This window comes from Rhinolophus ferrumequinum, chromosome 8 (assembly GCF_004115265.2).
Source record: "Rhinolophus ferrumequinum isolate MPI-CBG mRhiFer1 chromosome 8, mRhiFer1_v1.p, whole genome shotgun sequence".
Classification (NCBI taxonomy): domain Eukaryota; kingdom Metazoa; phylum Chordata; class Mammalia; order Chiroptera; family Rhinolophidae; genus Rhinolophus; species Rhinolophus ferrumequinum.
In genome coordinates, this window is record NC_046291.1 from 50,538,681 (window position 1) to 50,565,521 (window position 26,841).

The following is a 26,841-nucleotide window of genomic DNA, read 5'->3' on the forward strand; positions in this document are numbered from 1 at the left end:
GGGTAGGAGAGCCCAAGCTTATCCCCAGTACCCTCTGCTTGTTTTGGAGGTGAAGGAGTCAAACTAACTCGATTTATAGCATAATTTGGGGGCGGGGGAGAGAAGAGGGAGATGGTCACTTCCTTTCCATAAAGAGAAATGTGTCTCAGAACTGCTGCTGCTGAGAGTAATTATCAGGGAGCCCGGCTTCAGGCGTCTTGGGATCTGAGAGCCCTGCAAGCTGGACTGCTGGGATGAAGAAGGTGAAGCCCTTCCTGGAAGAGGCCCAGGCAGCAAGAGGCCTGCTCTGGGAGCTCTGCTTCACCAGCCACCTGGGCAGGACTGCAGAGATGTGGGGTCAACACAAACATTTCTGCTGACGAGGCAACTACAGGTGACCTTGCACCTGCAGAACAATGATCTGGGGATCCCCACAGGCAACAATGGAGAAGAATTCAGCTCTCTAGCAAATAAAGACAGAAACCTAGGGCTGGAAGGGCATCCAGGGCTGTTTGCCCCACCTCAGGGCTCTACTGCCTCAAAATGGGCCCAAAGGGGGCTGTAAAGTATCACTGGCTGGGGCTGATTTCAGCCCTGGTCTTGTGTAATCCCACGGCAAGAGCATTTGGGGGGAATTGAAGCTGTGAGGGCAGAGAAGAGACTGGTGGGCCAGTCTCCAAAACCCTTGCAGAGACCTTGACCAGTACAAAGCCCCCTCCTTTGTGGACCACCAAGGGGTCGAGGGCGCTTTATTCCTTTCTGCCATTCATGCCCCACAACCCCCAGGGTGATTTCTCTGCTGGCAGTTTGGCCATCTTTTCAAGCCCAGGGAAGGACAAAATAAAAAAGCTCTCAGGAGAGCCGAAGGTAAAACAAAACCAACTCCGTTCTGAAGCCCAGATCTCTCTGGAAAGGTTTTCAGAAAGGTGTACTGCTCAGCAGCCCCATGGGGCCTTTCCAACCTCAAATCCACAAGCCATTGTTCTTGGTCAGAGGGCAACAGCATCCCTTTGCTTTCCTGATGTGACCTGGAACCCTTCTAGAATTAAGCAAGAAACCAGAGGCAGAGCTAGGATTCACATTTAGAAATTTCAGATTCCCATGTTTGTAGTCTCCCTGCCTTGTGCTTGACTAGCATGGCAGTTTTGGTGACACATCCTCTCTTCGAGTATGCTATGTCGGTGTCCGGCAGCCTCCTGCAGTGCCTCCTTGGCACATGAGGCTACGGACTCATTGCTGCTCCTCCCTCCCCTAAGCTGGCTGGTAAGGGAAGTGACTTCCGGCTCTCCCTCTGAGTGGTCAGGGAGTACAGAGCGTCCTGCTGTGGGCAAGCACCGACTGCAAGTGAAACTTAGGAACTCTCATGAAACCAAAGACAGCCTGCTTGCTTAGAGGAACTAGCGGGCCACATCTGCCGTAACTACCCCTGTTGCCTAAGTCAACACACTGAGTTCCTCCTTATTTTCCGATAAGTTATATCGGAAGGGCCCAGGGTGGAAGAACTGCACGAAAAAAGTCGGTCCTATATAGGGGAAGCTTGCACTGTGTAGATTCCGGGGTCTGGGAAAACAGGGTATGGTGTGTACCTTCACTTCTTTCCAGAGTCAAAATATTTTTAAGAGAGAAAGTTTTAATTTAAGAGGCTGCACGTGTTTAGAGTTAAAAAAAAAAAACAAAAACACCCACGCTCAGACTGGAGCCCTTTTCCTACACTTGAATGATAGAGGTGAAGGGGAGACAGCATGTAGGCAATAATACGGGAAAAGGAATCTGTTGTGAGCACTGAGGACACCATAGAAAGGAGCATTGCCTAAACCAGTGTTTCGGAACCTTTTTTGACCATGGCCCACAGTAAGAAATATGTTTTTCATTGAGGTACAGTACAGATAGATAAAAGAAACAAAAATTTTATAAAGCAATTCCCCTTCTTACCAAATGCAATACATTTTCTATTATGTAGTTTTAAAAAGGAGCTGGTTGCAACCCACTAAATTGATTTGACTACCAGAGAATAGGCAGCAACGTGCAGTTTGAAAATACTGATTTAAACAGAAATGTGTCAGGCATGTAGACACCAGTCTCGTTGTAGCTCTGGCAGATTTCTGCAGAAGGAGATTCAGTCACACAGGGTTCACGGTCCGAGAAGAGGTTTTCCTCATTCTTCCAATCACTGAAAATTGGTGGGCAGTGATGGTGAGGACGATTGAGGAAGGGAAAAGAGGCGATGGCTGATGGATGGGGTAGGAGGCTGTTTTAATTTTGCTCATGCAGAAAACATTTGAGTGTCCGTGTTCGTTGTCCTTTCTTATATTGCAAGGGTGCTCATAGCTGAATGTGTAATAATGTGTAATAATATCATCCAATATGGTTTATAGTGAAATGGAAGTATAAACAGAAAGATATAAGCATAAGGAAGCATAAACCTGAGGTCCTCCGAGTTCCCTAAAAGAAAGAAGCATGTTACAAGGTTATGTTCTTCAGTGTTACAGCCCGAGTTCTCTGTCTCATATCCAAGTTTCAATAAATACTTATTGAAAGACCAGGTTACTTACTTAATACTTGCAATTAGACTAATAAGAATCCTAATTACCTGTGGTAATATTAATAAAACATTTTTGGAGGGGCACACACTCAATTCATAATGTAGCATAAGAAGGGACAAGACAAGAAATTCCCAACAGAGCTCGGGTTATGCAGCGGAACTGCTAAACCCCGTCTGGGTTTCAGGTCCTCTGTAAAGCAAACCTTTAAAGAGTTGAGGTTTGTCTGGTTTGACTTGTAAGTGGGCCTTCGGACAAGTTGCTCTGGCTCTTTGCTTGGAGTTGAGAAGTCAGTGTGGTGTGGGGCGAGCTGGTGCTGGCCGAGCAGGGAACACGAGAATGCGTTCTGACTTTCCGCCCCTGCATATCTGAAGCTGTGCTGTTCACCCACCCGGGTCAGGCGGTTCAAGGTGATGTGATTCAGGCTAAAGTCACCCAAGTTTTGGGTTGGGAGATTTCTGTAGAGAGGAGGGTGCTTGCAGACCACTCTCTCTTGGATCCTAAATAGAGTCTTTGTTTTAAGTTCTGGACCAACCCCGCACAAACAGGACATTAAGGCCGAGAAGTGGTCTGGGGACATTGAGACCTGGCGTGGGTCCCTGGCAGAGAATGAAAAGAGTCCCTTTGCTCCCCCGGACTGGGTTTCCTGTAACTGTCTGGCCCCACGTACTGGCCTTCAGTACCTAGGCCTGTCAATACAGGCCACAACTTACCAACCTGCTGCTACACTAAATTAGCGACAGGTCCCTGTTTCAAGCAATTCTGTGAGGGAGGTTTAGGGAGGGGAGGAGAGTAGGCAGAGAAGCAGGGGTTTGCAGAGAGGAGAAGGAAAGACAACAGAAGACAATAGAGAAAAATACTTGAATAGGATGGTTTCCTTCCAAATGAGAAGGTTATGTCACTCGAACTGTACTAAGGAGACATCCCTAAAGGTGGACACATTTAACCTCAAGTTGATTGTTATGCATTTTAAACATTTGTTCAAGTTTTACATGGCCCGATCCCAGAGAAAATAGCTAAGAACGACTGGGAACTGAAGATAATTTATACTCTTCAGAAGATCCGCTGGGCGGCCACTAAGAAGAGGTAGTCCTTGGGCCCTGGGGCCTGGACGTTGGCATTGGGACCTTGAGTGTGTGAGGGGCTTCACAGGATGGCAGGCCCACCTAGCCAACTCTGCGTGTTTAGTAGTTTGCTTAGTTATTTACACCTATTGGAGAGAAACAACACTCTTGGATAAGACCAAATCTAAACGCCAAAGAACGTTCAAAGTAAGAAAGGCAGTCAGGAAGCCCCAGGTTCTAGCTCCAGCTCTGTCACCGTGTGACCTTGGGCCTCAGTTTCCTTATCTGTAAGTTGGGGAGGTTGTAGATACTCCTTCAGATCTCCTTCAGTTCAGACACCCTGTGGCTCTCTTCAGCCTGACAAATGTTTTCTGGCAGGAAGGAGAGGCTGCCCAGAGCTTCTCTCTCAGACAGCCAATGAGAACATTCTTTCCTGTGCCCACATATGGAAGCAATTTCTAGATTATCCAAGGCACTTGTGCTGCTGAGCTCAAACCAAAACAGAGGAGCTCAGTGGTGGAAAGTGGAAAAAGAGAAAAATCTGCATGCGTTTTCTTAACCACCATGGCCTTTCATATCTGGAATCCCCCATGAAGTTTGCTTTTCTGTGATATCTCAGGGGTGTGCCAGTGAGCTTGGGGTATTTCACAGATAAAATCCTGATAAAGACAAAACTAGTATTGAGCTCAGGGCTTCTCCCCTGAAGCCAAGAGCCCTCTGCCTTTCTACCCTGGAAGCTTTAAAGCTGGGGAGGAACAGGAATTCCTTAGTGTTTTAGTCCCACATTTATTGTAATCTTTCTCACTGGTCTGTTAAAATGAGGACTCTTAATGGCTGCCTTAGTCAAAAGTTGAATTGGGAAACATTAGCCAAGCGCTTTGAAGGGGAAAATGTTTTATTAGTTCCTTCTCTGCCAAGCGAACCCTTTACTAACGTTCCTCCTCTGAACTCCTCGGGGGTTTTGGTAGCGGTTGGACCAGTAATTCTTGAAAACTGGAGGCATTTACTCCTTAATTCAGGTCAGGAGAGTGGCATTTTCTAGAGCACGAGCTTATTCATAAAGCACGACCTTATTCTGTGGCCTTGGTCCTCACCACTGGTCCTAAGGACCTTATTTCCTCCATCCCTCTTTTCACTTCTGACCTTTATTTTTGGGAAAGGAGGTCAGTGAAAAGGGCATGTTTACCGAGAAATGCTTTTTGTTCTCTTTTCAGTCTGTCTCTAACTTCTCTCCTGCCTAACCTCCCCACTGCCATTAACATTTAAAAGTGAATTTGTAAAGCAGTGGTGTTCTTCCTAGAAATGCTGTCTGAGTAATGAGGGATCTATAAACATTTAGCAGTGCTTGTTGCGTCAAGTGTTCTCACAGATCCAAGGTATCCCCTTCCAAATACTTTCTGGAAAAATCTCTCCAAATCAAGATAGTAGGCTGATAAATGCCAAAGAATCTTAGCAGGGACCACATTCTTTTTTGTTTTGTTGCTGGATCTCCAGTGCAGAATCTTCTGGTTGAAGCGGCCCTCTTATTCCCTTCAGAGAGAGTGTGCTCATGACTCTGGTTGCTTCATGGGGGATTGCTGCCGCAGAGAGCTAGAAATCAAACATGACAGGAAGATAGAAACACTTATCGGAACCTCACATGTCTGGTCGCCCTGTTTCAGGATGCTCAGATTAGCTCTGTTTGGAATTCCATACATGGATTTCCCTCCTGGTTTCTTGCCTGTTTTAAAGCAGCTAAATTTTGCTGCTCTTTTTTTTTAATTTTCAATTTCAGGTGTACAAAACAATGTAATAGTTAGACATTTCACCCCGCACAAAGTGGTAATCGCCCTCCCCCAATCTGTTGCCCCCCTTTTGCCGCTCTGTAGAACCGTAACCAGGAATGTTTCTTTTAAGCCCCATCTCTGTAGGACTCTGTGCTAGATTCTCTTCAATGCTAGTCAAAGAAAAGTTCCACCAACCCACGGCTCTTGTCTGCTCGGTGCAAAGTGTCTGAATTACCAATCCCAGAGAAGAGTTACCAAATGCAGGCCTGTTCCTGCCACAGGGATATACAGTATGAACTTGGGGCCCACTTAGGTGCTCTGTGCCATCCAAGGTGCTGCAGCTCCCTGCTCTGCTGAGAAGACGGAGGCCATTCACTTCATTTGTCTTTCCCTCGAGGGCCTCTCCGTCTTCGCCAGGGCAGACTGCACAGCAATCCTGCCTCAGGTTTCTAAGCAGGTACAGCCATACCCGCCCAGACACTGGGCTCCCACTGACCAGTCAGTGGAACCTACCTCTCCAAGGCAGTCACCCCCAAACCTCCTCACTCCTCCGCAAACTGCTGCTGCCTCGTCTACTCACTCACCGAACATGTATGAAGTGCTTACTATTGAGGCTTGCTTAAGGCAAGGTCCCTTGCTCTGTGGAGTTGATGTTCTGGAAGGGAGAAACAGGTAGTAAACAAGCAAATGAATAATTACTTAGGTAAATTAGCTCATAGTTAATTAATACTTAGATTAATTACTTAGATAATGAATTAGTAGTAATAAGGGCTGTGGAAAAGGCTGACGGGATGAGGGATGAGGGTCATGGGGATTCTACTCGAAATACAGCTGTCAAGGGAAGCTTGTGCGAGTTGAGAGATGGGTGACAAGGAACCAGACGGTATCTGAGAAGTATGCCTCAGGCAAAGAGAATGTCAAAGGTGAAGGCCCTGAGACGAGAACAGGCTGGACAAGTCCCGGGAAAAGAAACAGGGAGAGCGTGGCTGTGGGGAGGAGTCAAAGGACGAAGTCAGAAATGTGGGCATCAGCCGGGTGTTTATAAGGACTTACCTCGAGTTTAATAGGGTTTCAGTCAGTGGATATCTCCCGATGTGTGTTTTAATGAAATCACGCTTGCTTCCATCCCATCTCTGCCCCATTCGGAGCTCACGGCCTCACACCCTGACCCATACCTGCTTGTCCTGTCGGGTTGCCCTCAGCTCTGCCTGCTGCACTCTGGCCCTCCCATTCCGGCTGCCCAAGCCCCAGCTGATCAGCCAGCCATGCCCTGGGGTTTGAAGGATGGGTGGATCAGTCTGCCCGAGCTGGACCGCAGCACCAGGCAAAGAGGAGAGCAGGATGCTTACGGGGCTCCGAGACCTTGGGCAGGCTCCTTGCCCTCCTGACTTCAGTTCCCACCTCCATTCCGGTGCTGTAAGCTTCTGTGAGTGATGCCATCATCACAGTAACAATATTTATCAGGCACTTGCTCTGTGCACTCACTCCTCAATGAGCATGGCACTGTTGTTATCCCCATTTTATAGTGTAGGAAACTGAGGCACGGAGAGGTGAAGTAACTTACTTGCCCAGAGTCACCAGCTAGAATGTGGTTGAGCCAGGATTCAAAGCAGATAGCCTAATAGCCCCATCTGATAGGTCTAAATCACTATACTGTGACATGCAGGGGGAATGGCTGTCCCTTCCCACCCCTGACAGTCCTGCATGAGGTCCTTTTCCAGATTGCTCAGGCCAGAGGACAGCCCTCATGTGGGGTCCGGGTGCTCCCCACAGATGCACTCTGCCTCAAGCAGTGAGCAGACCTGTAAAGTTCACCACGTTAGGATGGCAACTCCACCATCAGCTCAGCCAGCGCTGGCTGTCCTCCCCAGGACAAACCAACAATCCTTTTCTGGTCCACGTTTCAGAACCTCTACTCTAGGAACATCCACTACCTGCCAAGTAAAAGTCGGTAATAAAAGTAGGAACAAATGTTTATGGAGCACTTCCTATGTACCTGGATCTCTTTTTGTTATTCTTATTTTCCCAATGAAGAAACTGAAGCACAACGTTTAGGTCGCCTGCTTAAGGTCACAGAGCTAGTAAATGGTAGAACCAGGATTTGAACCTGGGCAGGCCGGCTCTGGAGACCATTTCAAGTACACTACTTAATGCGGAAGAAGAATCCACCCCTGTGGTTTCCGTGTGATGGTCCACGTTCCAGTCCTTGTAGCCACAGGATGGTCTGTTTTATTAACACAGGACAGACTGTGGATATTTGAAGACAGTTACCACATCTCTCTTGGTTCCAAACCACGACGCCAGGCTCTCAGGGAGCAGTTCTACCCTGGGTCTCCCAACTCCTCCCAGAAAAGCATGAGTGCTTTATCATTTTCCATCCAAACCCAGACACTTATGAGAGGCAAGGGAGCACTATTAATGACGCTGGGGCAACAGGCATACTTGATTGTCCAGGGCAACCCAGCATGTGGTTCGCCCTACGCCCAGCCATGGTAGAAACACCACCACTCGGAACGCCTTCCGAAGACTGCGTTCAAGTGGATTATGGGAGAGTGGAGTTGACTCTACACAGATACAGTATGGATGAGAGTTGGGTTTTAGGAGCCTGCCATTAGTCAAACTTCTTGCAGTGGAAAAGTGCTGGATGAACGGTCAAGTCCCACAATGTGAGACTAATGTGAACTTAGGTGAGTCACGTCCCAGGTCAAGTTCTCAATTTTCTCATCTGTGAACTAGAGGTTGGTAATCCGGAAGTCCCCTCTGGTTCTAAAACCCTGATCCTGGGTCAGCCGTCCCGACACCAGCAACAGGCTCGCCCTCACTTTGAAACCATGAACAAGGAACTTGGAGTTTTTAATCCATTTTCTGTGTTTAGCAGCTCTTCTACCAACATTATTTGCCAAACGCTAGACATAGAGTTTTAGAATGCCAGCAAGATCCCCTCATCTAGCCTGCTTTTGGGGTGTTGGTGAAATTGTGCAGAGCGTTAAGTCGCTTCCTTAAATAATGCTTTTTCTCTGAGACAGCCACGGATTTTGTTGATGCACACACACAGGAAACAAAAACAGCCTCCTTTGAAAGTACCTGTTGACTTACTAGAAATTTCTTTTTTTTAAAACTTTACCTTTTATATTTCCTAAAACTAGTATCTGTGAAATAATTTCAAAGTGTTTTCACATAGTTTATCTCATTAGATTCTCAAAATGACCATGTAAAGTGGGTATTATCTTTGTTTCTATATTGAAACAGAGGCTCAAGGAGATCAAAAGATGTGTCAGATTACGTAGTTACGTAGTGGTGGGATTACACCTCAGATTCATGTCTGCAGGATCTTCATCCAATAGTCTTTGTACTGCACCAGTAGTTTTCAGTTTGTTTGTGTTTTTTAAGCAGAAAACTAATTTTTTTCAAACAGAAACAAAGCTTTTCCAGATGAAGCGGGGTGTACCTGCCTTATGGGGTGCTCTGAGAGGTTCCATGGAGACTGCAGCCCCCCACAGAACATGGTTTGAACAAGCCTGCACTTTTCCAAGGTGCCTCACACTGGTTTGCCCGTTTCAAGGGTATATGGTGCTTATAGAATTCTGCACAATTTCGTTCTGCATGAACTTGTGGAATTTCATAAACTTCATTGTGATTCTAAGTCACTTGGTCAAAGCATCATGGGGCTTATGTCAGTGGCATGAACACTGTCTGTGCTAGGAGCCATTTTCCTCCTCCTCCCTTGTCTCCTCTACCCCCTGAGGCTCAGTTATGACTCTCTCCACCCTGTTTCCCCACTTTGCCCTGCGGAATCCCAGGCCCACCTGTACCATGAACAGAATCACGTGTCCTTTCTGGATATTACTTGCCTGCCTTTATTACTCTGTTTTGCCCATTTCAAGGATATAGGGTGCTATATGTATCCAACCAATAAACACTTATTAAATACCTACTAAATAAAATCATGTGGAAAGGCCCAGCGTAGCAACTGGCATGTAACGAGCATGAGACCCCGTCCCCACAACAAATCACCGTGCCCCTTCATTTCCTCGTGTCTGAGATGATTAGCTTCACCAAGATAATCTCCCAGAAACCTCTTGGTTTTATGCCAGCCTTTTCCCTAGAAGGTAAACATGAGGTGCTTGGCTCATTTTCACTGCCTGTGTGTCCTGTCCTCTCCCAAAGTCAATATGCAATCTGTGCTTCCACCAGAAGTTACTCCACACACGAGGAAAAGTTAAAGAACAGCTTTTCCATTCTCAGGTTTCGGGGTCCCAGGAAGCAGCCAAGGGCATCCATTGAAAGAGCTCCCTTATCTAGGGAAGAAAAAAAAAGAAGGGAAATAGTTCCCATTTTTAAGTCTAGATTTTGCACTCTCTCAGCCGTTTGAAAGGGGTTCATGCTCAGTCTCACCAACTGACAGGACACTGACATTTTTGCTTAAGGTGCTATTTCTCTCGTCGAGTGCCTGGAGCTTTGCAAACACTGGGAACTTCTCTTTCTAAACATGCAGCAGTCATTCTGCCAAATTTTTCCTACATCTGTTTCTTTACTTGGATCTCCATTATATAAGATTTATTAATTGGAGATAGTTTTGAAAGACATGATGTATTCCCAAAAATACATTGATACTTTTACCTACAAGTGACCATTCAGAAAATTCAAAGCATTAGTCCAGTATAAATGGTTAGGCAATATTCTTGGCATTCTGCTTTTTGATTTTTACAATACTTTGCTTAGACTATAGTTTTTATATAATGATCCTTTTTCTTTCTGAAAGAACAGCAATTATTAGAATTAGCAATCCAAAATTGCACAAAGCCACTATGAATGTAGCCCCGTTTCTCCCTATTCTGCAAATGTACATGGGGTTTTAAGAACAGTCTAGCCATGTCCTGGATTGTATAACCCTGTGTGTCAGCTGTCTCCATGGAACATCAATATTGTGTGTGATTGATTGGACGCCTGTGCTAAAGACGTGGGTGGCTGTTTATTTCTACTAGTCATTTTAATCCACTAGTCAAACTTGGCATTCTCTTCTTTGGGTGATTTTTCACACCAAACTGAACATTTGTGGGAGCTCCTCCTAAGCCGGGAGTCCCCACAATGTTCCAGTCCCACCCCTCCCCCCAATACAGCAGCCCCCACGTCCTCATCCACAGCTGTGGCTCTGCACTGCTGATGAGTAAGAGGAAATGGAACAGCAGTATGGGTTGGCCATAGCTAGTTTCCGTTTATGTGTTAATGCTCGCATAGCAGCTTTGATTGGACTCCTCAACTTTAATGTCAAACCAGGAATCCTTTTTTTTTCTTTTTTTTTTCTTTTTTTTAACAAAACATGGTAGGAAAATCTTTTCATTGGAAAATATCTTAGAACCAAAGAAAATGGCAGAGGAAAATTGTGCTGTATTGAAAATGGAAGCTGGTGTTATATAGAATTCCTTTATATCCTTTTAATTCTGTTGCTATTTTCTTGGATCTGCCTTTTAGAAATACAGACTTGTTTTTGAATGAAGTTTATTCTGTGAAATAATGCCTTATTCCCTTTATTCATATATTTAGTTTATTGCAGTTAAATGTTGCTATGTAACAAATGACTTACATAGTGGCTTAAGCCCAAAATTTAGTGGCTTAAAACAACAATCATTTAATTGCTTGTAAGTCTGCTATCTGGGCTGGGCTCCTCTGGGCAGCTCTTTTGCTGTTCTTGCTTTAACCAGACTGGGGCTGTCTTCAGAGGCCAGGTTAGTGGGGGCAAGACGTAGCTGGGAAGCAGGGGTGGCTGGGCTTTTCTTTTTTCTCCATGTAGTATCAGGACCTCTCACTCTCTAGTGGCTTCTTCATGAGGTTTCTCCACATGGTTTCTTCAGCAGGGTTGCCAGACTTTTTACATGGTGGTTAGGATCACAAAAGCAGAAACTGCCAGGTCTTCTCGAGGCTCAGGCTCAAGACTAGTACGGTGTCACTTCGGTAGCTTCCTTTTGGTTAAAGCAAGTCACAGGTACAGCCCAGTTCAAGGGGAGGGGACTTTGCAAGGTGTGAATACCAGAAGGCATGTTTCATTGGAGGCCACCAATGAACAGACTACCCCACAGTTATTCTTCAGTCAAATACTTACCAAGGGCATGTCGTGCACCAGGCAGTAAGCATACAATGGTGAACAAGCGATGCATGGGCCCTGCACTTAGGGAGTTTATATTCTGGGGGTACACAGGAAGTTAGGAGTCAGAAAAGTACTACTATGCAGGGTAGTAAGAGCTGGGCCGGGAGGCGTGCTAGGTGCCCTGGCAACATGCCTGGACTTCAGGGAAGGAGAGAGGAGTCCTCCTGTGGAGCTGGGCAAAGAGGGTTGCCGGCAAAAACATAGCATGCTCCCAGGCCAAGAGCCAAGAGGCCCTTCCATGGAACTGAAAGAAGTTGTGTGTGGCTAGAGAGTAGAGTGTAGAGAGCAGATTTGCATAGTGTGTTTGGTGGGGGGAGAGGAGGAGTCACACCTAGGGTTTGCAAAATTGAAGGCTGGAGAGGTAAGCAGGAGTCTCATCACATACTGAGGGCCTAATCAATCGAGTTACGATTAGACTTGACCTCAGTCATGATGGGAAGAGGGTTTTGAGCAGATCTACCTTTCAGAGAGATCACAGCTACAGCACGCTGCGAATGAAGGGACCTGGGCATAGAGCACCCCGGGAAACTATTTCAGGGCCAGACAAGGGAGAGTGGTGGGTGGCCTAGGGGATGGAGTCCAGAGGTCGAAGGAGGTAGAATCTTCAAGTCTTGGCGATTGATTGATTGGTTATGGGTGTGAATGAGAGAGAAGAGGCTAGAGTGACCCTCAGGTTGTTGGCTTGGGCAGCTAGTGATGGTCTCATCTGCTCCAGTAGGAAATAGGAAACCCTGGAAGAGAGGCAGGATCCCACTGGGGGAGGATGGAAGTACCAAGGAGAACCAACTGGAATGTGCCAAGTTTTATTCCTTTGGACTTTAGTTCACTGCAAATCTTTTCCAGACTAATATGTTGTGAGATCCTTAGGTGCATCTTAACAAGTCTCTCACACACTTTTTTCCATTCTGCTTCTCCCCTGCCTTCCTGCAGAGAAGAATAGAATGGCCAGGTCTGAGGCAGTAATGTCCAGTGATGTCACCTTCTTGGACCTTTCACTTTGAGGGCAGTGGGTTGGAGACACTGATGGAAAGTTATAGGATTTGGGGTTGGTGGCTTGCAGAGGGCAACACCGGTTTGAGAAGTGCAAAGGCAAGGGGATTTGGGAAGAAATGGAAAAAAAGAAGAGAAAAAAGAGAACCAAACCAGTTAGAAGAAAGTTAAGGAATAACTGAAGACATCCTAAAAGTAAGGAAAATGAGCTATCCATCTGAGGAGAAGAAAGGAATAGACTAGAAGAGGCAAAGAGAAACATATGGCTCCACAGGCTCCACCTCTCATGGAAGACTCTAGAATCTTTTTCTTTCATGCCTCCTTTCTACATCTATATTCGTAAATAAGCCTTTTTTTCCTGAAAGCCTCAATGGGCCTTTAGATAAGTGTTCTTGTTGTACAAGAAAGCAAATGAGCAGTTAATGCATTAAGGTAATCTCTAGTCCTTTTGGTCAAAGGAAAGGAACTCTAAGAAAAGGACATACAAACCATTAAAGTGAACTTCTTTTAAAAAAATTGTCTCTTCCCAAGTGATCTGACAGAGAAATATCTGTAGCCTGAAAGAATGGAGAGAGAGCATGTCCCCATAATCAATTTTTAATAAACATAAATGGTATAATAAATTATGCATGGAGGAATGGTATAAAGCATTAAACAATGAAGGATAAATAATTTAAATGATTAAAAACTGCCTCTGTCTTATGTTTGATGTATGAGAACTCTTTGAATTTTCAAGGAAATAGAGGAGGATTTTTTTAAAGGGGATTTTTCAAAACAGATTTTTACAGTGAAAATCATGTGGTCTGCCAAGAGAGGTTGTCGAGCACAGAAATGCCGACTTCCGTGATGCTATGTCTCGTGCCTCTCTGATAAGTCTGAGTAGTGCTTTGCTGCTGGATGCTGTTGTATTGTATCAAGAGATCAGTGATGGAAGCACTGTCCATCTTCTAGAAGGCTGAGACTCGAGATCTCTTTTGGAGTTTCTAGAGAAACATTGTCAGGGCACAGGGGTATAGTGACCATTGTTTCTTATACAGTCTTAAACTTCCAGGGTTCCTGGGTAAGAGGGACTGTCCAGCATATTCACTGCCTTGCGTAAACTCCTATTTCTATCTCAAAATTAGAGTAGCTGGATGGGTTACAATCAAAGAAGTGTCGGCATCCCTCCTTCTTGGGGGCCACTCACCTGTGGTTGAGGGGAGCCACATCCATTAAAAGCACCATATTGTCATGCAGTGGCTAAGACCATAGGCATTGGGGTCAAACCTGTCTAGGTGTGAACCCACTCTTTACCTCTCACTAGCTTTGTCACCTTTGTTATTAATTAGCCTCCCTGAAGCTCAAATTCCTTATTTGTAAAATGGGTTCAGTAGTACCCCAAGGACTGTTGAGCCTTAAATAAGATAAAATGCCAACAGCTTAGCTCAGTGTATGGAGCTCAGTGTATTCAGTAAATGCTAAAAAAATATTTATTATTAACTATAGAATTACAACCAGGGCAAAAAAACATAAACCTAAGAAATAGCCACCACCTAATCTAAATTAAAGATCATAAACTGTGGTCTAAGAGCCAATTCTGGAAAATGCAGTATTTTTTTTTTAAAAAATTGCATCAAATACCTCAAGTCAAAGGCACATGTGCTCCAGATAACCCCAGCCCCCAATATTTCTGCTGGCTTACCTCAGCCCACTTTTACTTCTTCACCTGCCTAGCTCTAATAGGAGTTTGAGTTTGCTGCCTCAAGCTGAGTCGTTAGTTCTATAAAGTTAAGTTGTTTTCCCTTAAGTTTCCTAGCTCCGCAAATATTTAATTGGGTGCCTGATAGCCTTAATGGAGATGGGGCGGGTGGGGTAGGGGGAATCATTTTTTCCCCAACTGAATAATTTTGATAAAATTAAAGGCCAAACATGCCAACAGATCTTCTGCCAGTTGTTTACTTTGTCATTATTTCAAATTAATATTCACCTAACACCAATGTAGGCATTATATTGGAGCTATAACCTCTCATAATTCAGAAGCTGATTATCTAGAAATATAATTGATTATCTAGAAATCAAATATAAATGGTTGATATTCTGTAAATGTACATAAAAGTTCAAGTTGAAAATATTGGTGCACCAGACAGTTGGAAACTGAAGACTCACTTTGAGTGTTTGAAAGCATGGCTGCAAATAGATTGACACTTCTCCTAATGAGAGAAGTGTCCCTTTCTTTTGAATTTGGTGGGTGAGAAAGATTGTGACTACTTTGACCAAGAAAGTACAACAGAAGTGGCCCCATGTAACTTCTAAGGCTAGGTCATACAAGGCCATACTTCTACCTGTTCTTTGGGAACACTTGCTTTTGGAGACTTGAGCCACCAACTAAGAAGTCCAACGAGGTGCTGGAAAGGCCACAGGTACGTGCTCTGGTTGACAGTCTTGGTTGAGCCCATCCTTTAATCTTCCCAACCTTGCATCAGACATAAATGAAGAAACCATCTTGGAAGTGGATTCTCCAGCACCAGTATTCTAGCTCCCAGTTTATTGATGATCCTAGCTAAGACCACAGATGTTATGGAACAGAGAAGACGTGTCTCTACCATGACATTTCTGAATTCCTGACTCACAGAATCCATGAGGATAATGAAATGGTTGTTTTATGCAGATAAGTTTTGGAGTTGTTATGCAGCAGTAGATAACTGGAGGACTCACCCAGGAAGGTTGCCTGGCTTTACATCTTGGGTAGTTATCATATAACACGTGTTTATAAGATTCTGACTGTAAGAACAACCTGGTCCCATCAAAGTGTGCCATATGACTGCTAGTTTTTTTCCATACAAGATAAACATGGGAGATTAGCTAATCAGTTTACACCTACTTATTGAACTGTGACCCAGGGTGAAAGGCAACAAACCAAGCTCTTTGGCAATTTTATAATTTGCTTGGGAGGGTGTGTTACTGTTGTTTTTCATATTGTAGTAATTCCGTATCACTACCTCTGAAGTAGAAATAACAGCTTTCCTCAATGATGATGAATTAAACAGTGCATTAAAAGGCACTTAGGGTTTGTTTGTTTTTTTAAAAAGATAAAACTTTTGATACACATAAACACTTAATGTAATAATTATTTTAGGTTACTGGATAATGCTAATAATTTGTGCTATTAAGAGCATTTGCAAAGCAATCTGAGCATATCCAGGAAGATTAGACTGTTAGAGCCTGAGGCGACTAGTGCTTTAGAAGCAGCTGAACTGTAGTAACAGTCTTAGTACTTCTCTTTGATATCAGTTTAATGGTCTTTTTTATGAACAGATAATTCAGTCTGAATTTTCAAATTGGGGCGTGGCAGATCACAGCGGAAGTCTCTTCTGAGAGGTCGTGTAGAGAAATCTTTATTTCCAATCGCTGCCTTTTCAGCCAGCTATCAACATAGAATGCCAGCACCCTATTGGTCAAACGTCATGGTTCCAGGTCACGGTTAGCAAATCCATAGCACATGTGACGTCAGTCAATTAGGCTGTCTCTGTACACATAAGTTCACCATGGTGTTGGTTTCATCCAAGCTGTGTGGCGATCACACATGAGCTCTCATGGCATTTGGGCATTTCTCACTGCCTATCATTCTGAAGAGAGCGCATGGGCACATGAACCCAGAACCCAGGTCCCCAGCATAGGTGTGACTGAAGATAGACTGGGCGCTTTCTATTTGTCAAGGACTTCCTGTCTTCTTGAAAATCTTTTCTGTTAAAAATATTGTCAAGAGGCATGCTGTTTATGTGTAACCCTAAAAAAAAAAACAAAAAAAAAACTGAAAAGCTAAAGAGAGTTCATCCTTTTTGAGAAGAGCAGTTGGGATGGCATTATAATTCCGTGCAAGAAGGTCCAGGAAACACCTCAAAATACAGGACATTGTAGAAGGGCGGACAAAGGGAGGTCTATATCCAGTTTCAACCTTAAGATCTACAAATTATGAGACAGGTTAAGAGTTAGAATCTGAATCCGCGTTTTTTTTTTTTTTTTTTTTTAAAGATTTTATTGGGGAAGGGGAACAGGACTTTATGGGGGAACAGCATGTGCTTCCAGGCCTTTTTTCCAAGTCAAGTTGTTGTCCTTTCAGTCTTAGTTGTGGAGGGCGTAGCTCAGCTCCAGGTCCAGTTGCCGTTGCTAGTTGCAGGGGGCGCAGCCCACCATCCCTTGCGGGAGTCGAACCAGCAACCTTGTGGTTGAGAGGACGCGCTCCAACCAACTGAGCCATCCGGGAGCTCAGCGGCAGCTCAGCTCAAGGTGCCGGGTTCAATCTTAGTTGCAGGGGGCGGAGCCCACCATCCCCGAGTTTTTTCTTTTGAAGCTCTTATATACTTTGTGCATACACAGAGCGGGCCGTTTACAAAACTGGTGAACTGGATCGTGGATTTGAAAATTAGAGATTCCCCTGTTCTTCATTGTTGGAAGGCAGTAATCTTTCATTTGTTCAGTAGACACCTGAAAGCTCCTTTCTCCCTCCCAGGAAGAGATAGACGTTTAAAGGAGTGGTGTGGACCCCCTGAGCAATGGAGTGAGGGGACATGGCTCTGCCTGGGAGGGTCCGGCAGGAAGAGGCTGACCCCTGAACCAAGACCAAGATTGGTATCACAGGACACAGAACACGTCTCCCTGAGGTGCTATTGCCATAAGTTCAATCTCTGCTGAAGAGATGTACTGAGAGATGGAAAGGATTTATTTGTTTTGCTACATATTGTTCCAGATGTTTTTAAAGGGATGATAAAGCAGACTGTGGTGGGAAGCATGTCAGGCGAGGGCTGGGTTGTTCTAGTAGCACATTCTCATGTGTGAAGATATTCACTCAGCTCTGGGTGTGTCTACCCACTCCTCGTTTCCTTTATAAGGGCCAGTAATGCTCCAAATTTCCTGTCTCCTTTAGAGAAACATGAAACTGTCACAGGTGTTGGATACAATAAAAGGGTTCTGTTCCCCCCAAAAAAATCTGTCTCAAATCTTTACTTCATCAACTTGGTAGAAGGAGAACATGGGGGAGGGACTGCCCAGAGCAAATGGCGATTTAACTGAGCCTAAAGTCACTGCCGCAGCAGAGTTTCTGAGCTACCAGTGCCAGGACGGGAAGAACCAAGTTGAGATAAAGGCTGATCTGGTCGAGTACAGTGCAGTGAAGTTAGGGTTTACTATTGTAGCTAAGATAGAAATTCCATCTATTTAGAATTACTCTTGCTCACTATTTCCTTGGTCAACCTCCAGAAGAAGTGACTGGCTGCCATTTATAGGCTCTGGCATGTGAAAAATATGTTTTTAGGTTTTGTTTTTTTTAATTTTTTATTGGGGGCTATTGGGGAACAGTGTGTTTTTCCAGGACCCGTCAGTCGTTGTCCTTCAATCTAGCTGTGGAGCGCGCAGCTCAACTCCAAGTCGCCATTTTCAATCTTAGTTGCAGGGGGCGCAGCCCATCATCCCATGTGGGAATTGAACCCACAACCTTGTTGTGGAGAGCTCACGCTTTAACCAACTGAGCCATCCGGCCGCCCAAGAGAAACATGTATTTTTAAAGATTGGAATCACACCGTGTGGCATGCTGGAGAGAACTGCAGATTCATGTCTCTCATCTCAGGATACTCTGGGGCACACTCATTGTGCAGAATGGTGGGGGAAATGGCTGTCACTGTTTAAATTATTTTCTATCTTTCCCTTCAAGCATAAAGAGTTGGATTAACATAAGTAACACATGCTTGTTATGCAACAGTACAGATGAGAAACGGAATCCCAAGGTGTGTCAGTTCACAGTTTGCACGGTTTGGTTGGGGGTTCCAGGATTGATTGATTTACAAAAAGGAAATTTGGGTAGTGCAAGACAGTTTATTGTGAATAACAACCCAGGGTGGTAATGGTGTTGCTTTGCTTTGTTTGTTTGTTTTCGTAACCTTAAATCCTTGTCTTTAATCAAGCTAGATGAATTTTATTTTAAGCAAAATTTATATATTTAGTTGTACAGGTAGTAGCGTACTACTTGTCACAACGTATCTTCCCCCTCCATATTCTTTATTGCATAGGAAGGCTTCACACCTATAAAGTCTAGTTACTAAAAAATTTCAGCATGCTTTGATGACTATTACAGTTCATGGTGGTAATTTTTCCAAAAAAAAGGAAATATAATTTATGAGAAACAAAAACCATAATCAGCTCATTATAATGTTCCATTAACTCCTATTATGCTTTCACTTCTATCAGTGTTATTAATAATCCCCAGTGTCTCTCGGGTTAAAATGCAGTTAATATAAATTGGTCAGGAAACATATCAATAAACACACTTATGGTGTTAGATACAGGAATGTTTGATCATTTCTGTATATAAATTTGTCTTGGAAGTTAATTGGTGGATATTATGTTCCTTTCAGTACTTGAGAGTTATGCAACAGTAACACAGTAAATAGCACCTAGTTTTATTTTAGGTACCTCCCAGGGCATCAACTTTATTTCTAGAAGTTGCTTGAGGGCAAAGAAAATAATAGACACTGATATACAAAATAACTGACATACAAAATTTAGAATGACTGTAATTAATAAAATCTTGAGAGATGTTTATCTTTTGAAAGTCTACCTCATTTACAGAATCATGTAATTCAGCCTATCTACAGCCACTTCAAAATCCAAATCATAATCCAAAAAATATATGATAAACACACGTGGTTGGGTTTGACGTTGCTCAGTTGGATATGATTCACGCACAAGTTGTAACCTGAATAAATCCTGAGAACCCACATGGTCCAGATTCTGCTTGGAGTCTCATTCAAAGAAAATATCGGGGTGGCCGGTTAGCTCAGTTGGTTAGAGCGCGGTGCTGTTAACAACAAGGTTGCTGGTTCGTTCCCCAAATGGACCACTGTGAGCTGCTCTTAACAAGGTTGCTGGTTCATTCCCCAAATGGACCACTGTGAGCTGCGCCCTCCACAACTAGATTGAAACAACTACTTGACTTGGAGCTGATGGGTCCTGGAAAAACACACTTAAAAAAAAGAAAAAAGAAAGCCTTGAAGAATAACATGTCTCTTTAATCTAAGTTTTTCTAAAAGGTATGCAAATAGGCAATTAACTAGGTGTTCTCTTGGTCCATGTTATGTATGTATGCGTGGAAAACACAAATCCTGAATCAGAGCCACTAATCTGCATACTACCGTTCATGATCTCTCTCAACACCCTTGGTGCACTTTTCAATTGTTTACATTGCTTTATATTCTTCTATTCTCTATTCAATCTAAAAGGAGCAACACATGTGGGAGAGAGCCTTGGTTCTTCGTACTGTCTGCCACCTCTGGAGTTTTGTTTTTATGAGTCTTCTTAAAACTCATCCTGGGTGAACAGCTAGGCTTTCTGTGTGTCCCTAGCCAATCTTTTTATGAACAAGGAAATTCACCATATCCTTTCAATGTTTTGATCAACAACAAAGATGAATGAGGGGGCCTCATTATTTGGAATTCAACTGCATGATATCAGAAAGGGCCAGTTTGGTTGTTGGCATCAGGCCCTGTAGTATGCCAAAGAAGAATGACTCTGCTAGGACTCTGGCTTTGAAGACAGCTGGCCAGAAGACTTGATAATTCTGGCTTAGATTACATTACAATGGCATAAAGAAATGTACCAGAGTGCAGTGTATCAGCAACAGAACTTTCTTGACCTTTCATCTTCCCTTTAGCTGCTCCAAGGGCTCAGAAACATGGAGCATAGTGTCTTTTTGCATGATTGCTAATGAGGAAAGCCTTTGGCATGATGTAATGCTCCAAAAATCCCCCAGGTACAGTATAGAAATAATTACTCTGGGGTCTGACTGGCCTGTTTGACCTACGTCGTAGTCATGAAACACTGACTGCCAAGGGTGTGCCTCACTAAGTTCCCCCTTGCACACCATGCATAAAATATGGTGTGCATGGGTTTAAGTTTCTCTCAGACAGAACAAGGAGACAATTTCGGTGTACACTGGAAATGACACTGGTCTTGGAGTCAAAAGCCTGGGGTTTAAATCCCAGATCTATCACTTATTTACTTGCTTGAACAAATGTCTTCAACTCTTTGAGACTTATTCTTCCCTTTTGTATTATGAGAGTGATTAAAAATAATATTGAACTCATAAAATGTTTATGTGGCTAAATTAAATTTTAAAAATATGTTATGTTGGAACAGAAACATTCTTTTAAGGTATTGTATCACTTCTTCTTTGTGGTCCAAACCAGGTTCTCAGTTCAGTAAACTGAGAGTTACTGGCAGGTCTTCAAACAGATGCTATGCCTTTATCTCTGTTCCCTCCCTCCCACTACTGTGGGATTCTCCATGAAAAATTAAATATGGAATTTTAATGTTAACCTTCATTAAAATACATAAAATATACAAATACACACAAACAATATCTGCTTAGGTATTTTATGGCCAGAATTTCCCTCATCACTTCTGCTCTGATATCAAAGCTTTAGAAAAGTGGAAACTACCTTGTTCTTCGGGGGAAAGAAAGTGTGGTTTCTTGTTGATTCCTATGCTTTCATAACTACACGTTAGGAAACTCAGAATTCTAGTTTCTTAGCAGGTCTAGCAACATTATTTTCTCATTTGAATTCCTCAACTCTTTAGAGGATAAGTTTACATTTTTATGATCTTACAGTCAAGCTCTTACCTAATTCTAGAATTGATTTCTTAGCTGATGCTGACTTCTAGTGACTGGAAGTGAGGTAGCAGGAAACCCACCCTACCAGCCTCCCTTCTGCAGAGTCTTCTACAGATTTCCAGAGTACCTGCACGTCTCAGACTCCAAAATTTGCAGAAGCATTCCCTCAGGATATAATGTCCTGGCTACGTCCCAGCCACTGGGTTCTTGGCTGTTCCCTTACTCTACACTTACCCACATGATTTGTGAGAGCTTTAGCCAGTCCTCATAAGAAGAGGGGAGGTAAGTGAAGAAACCTGGCAGGGTTTAGAAGGGTTTCTGATACCTGTGTAATGTCATCCCTGCTCCCTCCCACTGCAACTTATTGACACGAACCTACCATTAAATTTCCCAAAACAGTGAACTGACCATTTAACAGGGTCCTACTATACAGTTCTCTGATCTTTACTAAGAAAGGTCACATGTATTTGATCTTTAGAAAAAAGTATAGGTAGTATTTCTAAACCATTAGATATTAAAACATACACACACACACAGCCATCAGCAGAGGGTGCTAAAATAATAAAAAGCATAGCCAATGAGCAAAAATCAAGAAAAGGGAAATAACGAGGAAAATGATATAACAATACATATGATAGAATGACAGGAATAAGACATATAACAGTAAATGTGAATAAATGTGAACCCTTCAATTCCTCTAATGAAATCAATGACTCTCAGATAGATTAAAAAGATAATCTAGCTATATGCTGTCTTCAGGAGTCATACGTACACCAAAACTACACAGAAAGGAAGGAAAGAAAGGAAGAAGTTGGTGAATGCTAACAAAATAAAAATAGGGATGGTAATATTAATATTAAAAAGTATAGGATTGAATGTAAAAAGAAACATTAAACAAGACATAAAAGAATAAGAGATAAGTCAAACAAGAAGATTCAGTAATAATGAACCTTCGTGCACTGAATATCTTAGCACTGGATTATAGAAAGCAAAATTTGTTAAAAAAACACAAATCAAAGAATGCACATAAAAATATAAATGAATAATTTAAAAACAAAGTTTCCATAATCATAGTGGGAGACTGTAACAAAATGCTTTCAGAATTTGATGAAGTAGACAAAGATAAGTAGGAATGGAAGATTTGAATAACATCATTATCATTATTGACCTAACCCAACAGATAGGAAATACACACAGTTTTTTAAAAATACCAGAGCATTTACAAAAGCCAGTGAAATAGTAGACCGCAAAGAAACTTTTCAATTAACCAAAAAGTGGCCATACTGGCCGCATATGACAGTAACATAGCATTGAAAGTTAACAGAAGATGGCCCCTGTCCCCATTTCCATCCAAGCACTCGGAAACTAAAGTATGATCCTTTTGAATAATTCTTGAGTCATAAAGGAATCACTACTGAAACTATAGACTATTTTAAAATTACCAATGAGAATACAATGCATCGAAATATGTGGGCTAGGACTAAATATATACTTAGATAAACAGCTAAGGCTTTTATTTAAAAGGACTGAAAAGAAACAAAATACGCTTGTAATTTAAGAAGCTAATAAATGAAAAAACAAAACACGACAAAGGGGAGGAGGGAAATGATAACAGTAAATTATTTACCTTCATTAGAAAAATTATGAATTTTTTAAATAAATTAGAAAAAAATAGATTGGTGGTCAAGCAAAGTGTAGGGTTTACGAGAAAGCTGCTGGAATGAGCTGGAAAGCTGAATGAGATAAAAGACAGTGTCCCTGCCCTTCATTGCCACTTAGGTTTGCTTGGGGTGAAGAGCATGCAGAAAATAATTAGAGAACAGGACTATATTCAATAAAGTGCCTGTTTATGAGTTATAAGTGTTAAACCTGCAGACCACAGAGAGCCAGCTGCATTAGGTTCCGAGTCTCTGGTGTCAGGCAGAGACGAGGACTTGGACAGGTTATTTAGCCTTTCTAACTTGGTTAGCTTATCTGTAAAGTGGAGATCACAGTACCTACCTCACAGGATTGCAGGAAAAATTAAACAAATGGATATATGTAAAGCACTTAGCTCAGTGCTTGGCATATGGTAAGGGCTTGGTCAATGGTTTCCTGAAAAACACAAATCAGTGCAGCATCTCTTCCAGTCTCTTCTGGATGCTGGTGAGATGATTAGGGCGCTGTCAGTATCTAAGTACATTTTACACAGGAGTGGGACAAAAAATAGTGTTTAGAGTAGCGAAGTTCTGCCTACCTGGATAAAAAGATTGGATATTATGTCTATGACCATTTGTGAAATATGCCTGTGGTGATTGGTTGAACAAGTCTCTGTCCATTAAGAGAAACTCAGTAAAACATGATTCTCCCCAAGTATTCATAGCAGTGGTTCTTGAGCTGGAAGGAAGGTGCTGGCCACAAAGAAAAAAATAACCAGTTCTGCCAATCTGCAGTCAGTTGGCTCCACTGTAGGAAAGGCAGCATCAAGGAGTCCTTCCTGGTCTGTAAACACTTCTATTCCTCATCAACAGGAGTGAAACATCATTCTCACAACCCTTCAGTGTCAGCATTAGTCTCCTTGGCCATGATGCCAGATTTATGAGATCTTGAAAAACTAAACATAAAAGGAGTCAGATAGTAAACCCAGGGAAAAAAATTGAAAATAATTTAACACTACCCTCCTTTATATTTAGGACTTGATAAGAATTTGTGGTTTGAGGTAAAGTTAGACTGTCTGGGAATACATAAGACTCATGGGTGTTTTAATGTCTGTAGATGCTACACATCAAACCACTTTAATCAAAATATGTGTTCAGTAGGGGGAAAAAATCAGTGAAAGTAATTCAATTATGTCTATGGTCCAAACAAGAGCTAATTGACTGTTCTACTTCCTCCGTTCCTAAGATGTACCGTCACATTAATGACAGGTAAGGGGGTGGGTAGAAAGGTAGGATATTAAATGTACCTTTTGATTCCAGGAATATTAAAATATGAAAATATGAAGGGGGAAAAAACACTACCAACAAAAACATGCATCTTGGAATTAAGGAATTTCAGAATTTCACTCAATTGGTGTTTTGGTATTTTCTTGCTGGTAGAGGCTAGGTAGGACTAATTTTATGAAAGCAGTAAAAATAAAATTTTTTTTGTATTAATACATGTGGCAGAACTAATGAAAATTGAAGGCAAAGAAAAATTATCTCAGGCCCATAGATTGGTTTTCTTTTATTCCCTTGTAGGACATAAAAATCATGGACAGTTATGTATCATGTATGAGTCTGGAACATCTTGTAGTGCCAGAAAAAAGGAAGCGCTCAAAACCAAAAAACAAAACTGATAGAAGTAGGTCAAAGAAGCACAGGAACCAAACTGAAAGAGCTCCCAGTGGCCAAAGGTGGAACAGTTTGAGTCACAAAATAAAGTAGGGTTGAATTATAACCCAAAGTATAAATAAATATCTTTGAAGTTATACTGATGTAAATAAAAGATTGAATAAATTAATAAATGGGCAAAAGAGACAAATCTTCCATGCAGAAGAATTCCAAATAATTTATATAGATACTCCACCCTCAAGGTTTTCCTTCCAAAGTATACAATATGGAAAGGGGGTGGACAACTTTACAGTGGAGAAACCTGACAAACACCTCTAGTGATCAAAGCTGACATCATCAACTGTATTAAATTGCATTGGCAGTATATATTTGCTTGATATGCTCAAAATGGCACTTTACCTCTGTGGTCTTACTCCAAATAACCCATAACTCCAGTCTTAATCATGAAAAAAACATCAGACAAATCCCAATTTTACAAAATGCCTAAAAACTGTCAGGGTGATCAAAACCAAGGAAGTGTCTCAATCGAGGAGTCTAACAAGACATGATGACTAAATGTAATATGATGTCCTGCGTGGGATCCTAGGACAGAAAAAGGACAGGAGAGGAAAACTAAGGAAATCTAAATAAACTATGCGGTTTAGTTCATAGTAATATATCAATATTGGTTTATTAAATGTTACTTATATGTCATTCTAAATGTAAAATTTTAATAATGGGGAGACTGGGTGCATAAAGGGTGGGAACGCTGCACTATCTTCTTGATTTTTCTATAAATCTACAGCTGTTCTAAAAAATAAAGTCTATTAAAATTTTTTAAATGCCTAAACAGAAAAGAATTTATGGACAGGAGGCCAGGTTAGGGATTTCAAAGGAAAATTATAAAGCATTTTAAGACCTTTAAAAATTCCACACAGCATGGCTTAAGTAGAACATATGTAACTGCTTAAATGGAAAATGGAACTGGCAGCTTAACCCAGAATGTGACACTTCGAAATACATTCAAATGGAGAGTTATTATTATCTATCATCTATATAGCATTTTGTTTTTTCAAGACGGCAAAGTTTTACCATTACTTGTATTTTAAAGCTAAGGCCATGCTTATATCCATGTTGACTCAACTGGCTAGTCTAACTGTACAGTTCAATCATAAAACCAGCCATCAACTATCAGAATGGTAAAATAGTTATACGTGTTTTCAAAGCCAGAAATGCAATCATGTGGTGAGACTTCAGGGTTTTACTGTTGTCCAAAGTTCTGACTCTCAGGACTCATTTCCTTACTTGGTATTCTCACATGGAAAACTTCACTTGGGAATTATAGGGTGATATTTTCAAGACTTGGAACAGGGAGCTTGTCTACAGTTACCTTTCTAAAAAAAACAAACAATTCCTTTAAATGCATTTTAAAAAATTATGCCAGGGTAGCCAAATAGAAACAACTTGGGGTTTCTGCACTGAGTCAAATTGTACAAATTGCAGAATATTTTCCTCGGTCCAGGGCATCGTTTTACTCCCACACACTACTTCCTACATCCACCAATTCCAGTATGTTTGGACCTCCAAAGCTAAAGGAATTATACAAGGAAAGAGGAAAGCACCGATCACAGGAACAAGAAAAAATGGCACCCCTGGGTTTCTTGCGTGGTCCTGCCTCAGCTCTTCTCTTTCTGCCCCCTGTTAGGGACACATCTGGGCTCTCTCCTGGTGCTCTTCCCAGGCCAGCATCAGCCACCACCACCACCACACACACACACACACACACACACACACACACACCATGGCCACATGGCCAGGGCTCACACTACCATCCCACAGAAGATGTCAGTGCCAGCCCTTTGAGGGGAAACCAAAAGGCTGGCATAGTTTGAAGACCAGCAGGGGGGAAATATCTGCCAGTTATTTAGCCCTGGGAGGCAGAGAGTACTGGCACTTTGCTTGCTGAACCAAGAATTAGGGCACACCGTCTGACAGCAGGATGAAATAGGCTGGATGTAAACTTGAGACCATCCCAGGAAATTTAGGGTGAGTGGCCCTTGTCACTGCAGGATCCAGAAATGTGAGCTGAGCCCTGGGTAACCTCTCTCAGCGGTTAGAGGCATGTGATAAGATCGGTAGCGCCCTCCAGAGACCAAGCTGGGCACATCCTGGGTACAGCACCGTGGCCGCCCTTCCTCAGCGTCCCGAAGGCGGCAGCACTGGGGGCCTGTCCTGACCGCAGGAGAGCACCCAGTTCCACAGAGAGCGGCCGCCCCTTCTCAGCAGCAGCCTGAGAAGGGACAATCTGGGGTTCAAGAGTCTCTGTTTCTCCCTTTCCTCTTTCCTTCGTTGTGGAGTCAGAAGTACCAGGAGTTCAGACATTCCCCTCCGTCTCTCCCAGGCTTACCCTTCTCTGTACCTGTGCG

General features: G+C 42.7%; 1 protein-coding gene across 1 annotated transcript in view; it reads left to right on the forward strand.

Moving 5' to 3' along the window:
* WIPF1 (WAS/WASL interacting protein family member 1) overlaps window positions 1-26,841 on the forward strand; it is a 109,944-nt gene that overhangs the window by 14,173 nt on the left and 68,930 nt on the right. The gene's annotated exons all lie outside the window — the stretch shown is intronic.